The sequence below is a fragment of the Myotis brandtii genome, unplaced genomic scaffold (assembly GCF_000412655.1).
Source record: "Myotis brandtii unplaced genomic scaffold, ASM41265v1 scaffold656, whole genome shotgun sequence".
Taxonomy (NCBI): Eukaryota; Metazoa; Chordata; class Mammalia; order Chiroptera; family Vespertilionidae; genus Myotis; species Myotis brandtii.
Window position 1 is genome coordinate 759,951 of NW_005370548.1, and position 2,406 is coordinate 762,356.

The following is a 2,406-nucleotide window of genomic DNA, read 5'->3' on the forward strand; positions in this document are numbered from 1 at the left end:
TCCAGGGTCACAGGCTGACGCCCAACCCAAGCCCCGCGGCCGGGCTGGCGGTCACTGCTGGTCGTGGCAGGCAGCCCCTGTGCCTCCCAGCGCCCGGCACTCGCCCTGTGCATCTCAACTGCAGACGCCACGTGGACTCTGGATCTGTTTCCCCAAAAGGGCAGGTGCCCGGGACCGAGCGGAGGCCCTTGCTGAGGGGCCGGCTGAGGTGTCCCTGGTCGTCACCCAGGTGCTCTGTGGCGTCAGGAAGGGTCTGCTCAGGCCTCAGCACCCGGCCCTGGCGCACAGCGGCCCTGGCGTTGGCTGAGCGACTGCCTGATGCCAAGTCCCAACGACAGCCAGTGAGGGGACCTCCCGGCCACCCTGCCCACACTGCGGCCTCCCCGAGGGAGTCTGCTCTGGGGGACAGAGGGGCCTCAGCGTGAAGGCACACCTGCCACGGTCCCAGGTCATGTGGGCCGCCTCAGCGTGGCACACGCTGCCACAGTCCTGGGCCACGTGGGCCTCAGCGTGAAGACACACCTGCCACGATCCCAGGCCACGTGGGCCTCAGCATGAAGACACGTTCCCATGGTCCCGGGCCACGCGAGCCTCAGTGTGAAGACACACCCTGGCACAGTTCCGGGCCACGTGGGCCACGGGCTCTGTGGCTGACACACGAGATTTGGGAGGAAATCGCAGAGCTGCTGACTAGAGCGCGGACGCAGACTGGGAGCGGACAGGGCCTTCATCAACGGCCCGTGATTCAGCCCGTTCTTAGTATTTGTCTTTCCTAATCATAGGGCTATGGATGGCCCGTCATGCGCGCGGTTAATTGCCCTTCATAAAGACAGCTTTTGTGTTTTTAATTAGGCAGTTAATTATTGTAACTAATAGCATCACCTTGTACCTCACAGACAGAGCCTCACCGATTGGCGCCCGGAAAGTGTGATTCACACCCAAGTTAATGGAGCCGTTGAGGGGAGAAGCGGGGGTGCCCGGGGACTAATTATTGCTGATGAGTTACGACTCGACCTTCTCAGAACAGTGAGCATCGTGTGACTGAGGTGACAGAGCCGCACATCTGCTCCCAACACGACTTCAGGAGCCGGCGAGACGACGAGATGACAGAACCCACGTCGGGACACTTCGGCCTCTGGTCCCTTCGAAATACCAACCTGCGTCCACCCCAAAACCTCTGCTTTAAAGCCCGAGGAACAGCCGGCCGACGGGGCTCAGTGGTTGAGCATCGACCTATGAACCCGGAGGTCAGGGTTCGATTCCCAGTCAGGGTTCAATTCCTAGTCAGGGCACAGGCCCGGGTTGCGGGCTCCATCCCCAGTGTGGGGCGTGCAGGAGGCAGCCGATCCATGACTCTCTCTCATCATTGATGTCTCTCTCCCGCTCTCCCTCTCCCTTCCTCTCTGAAATTAAAGAGAAGAAGGAGGAGGAGGAGGAGGAGGAGGAGGGGAAGGTGGGTGCCTACAAGCCAGGAAGAGAACTCCCACCGGAAACCACCTGCCAAGACCTTGATTTTGGACGTCCCGCCCTCCGGACTCCGGGAAACAGAATTCTGTTGTTTACGCCCCGCCTGCGTGTTCTGCTACGGCCGCCCAACCAGAGAACCAGCCCCTCAGCCCCCGGCGGGTTTGCTGCTCCAGGGCGCACGCTGGCCTGGGAGGCCTGGACGTGAGACTCCGGGAGGTCAGGAAAGCCCGAGCCGGGCCAGCGAGGGCCCCCAGGGGAGTGACTCCAAGGGATTTCAGCACCAGGGACAGGCGAGCTCTGGGATAGGCCAGGTTATCACCTCTCCCCTATCGCCCCAAATCTGGGGGGCAGGGGCCCACTGCAGGGCCCGCTGAGGCCTCGCCGCTGCCCCTCAGGAGCCCGTGGACGCGCTGTGAACTGACCTTTACCTCGTCCTGGCGGGCAGGGACAAACTCTGAGCGACAACGTCGTTGCCTGTGCAATTACGTGCATCACAGAGCGGGTCCCTTGCAAATCAGCCCGGGCCTCGCCCATCTGCTGGCTGTCGGCATCTGCCGGGCGCTCACCCGGAAATGATGGAGCCTCTGGTTAGCGTGGGGCACAGGAGAGGCCGGCGGCCACCGGGCACCTGGCTGACCTTGGCGTGGCTGCTGCCCTCTCCGCTGGCCACAGGGGCCCACAGGGGAGCTGGCAGGGGCAGGAGGGGCCCCGACAAGGCCCTCCCTCGGAGCCTACGGGATCTGTCACCCGCTGACCCGGAGGCCTCTCCTCACCGAGGCTGCCTTCACGCCCCCAGGGCCGAGTCCCACTCATCCTGCAGGGCCTGGTTCACGCGCCCCTTCCTCCAGGAAGGCCCCGACCCCACCCTGCCTGGGCAGAGCCATCGTCCTCTGCGCGGCTCTCAGCCCTGGTGCTGCGCTTGGCATCAGCAGCACGCCT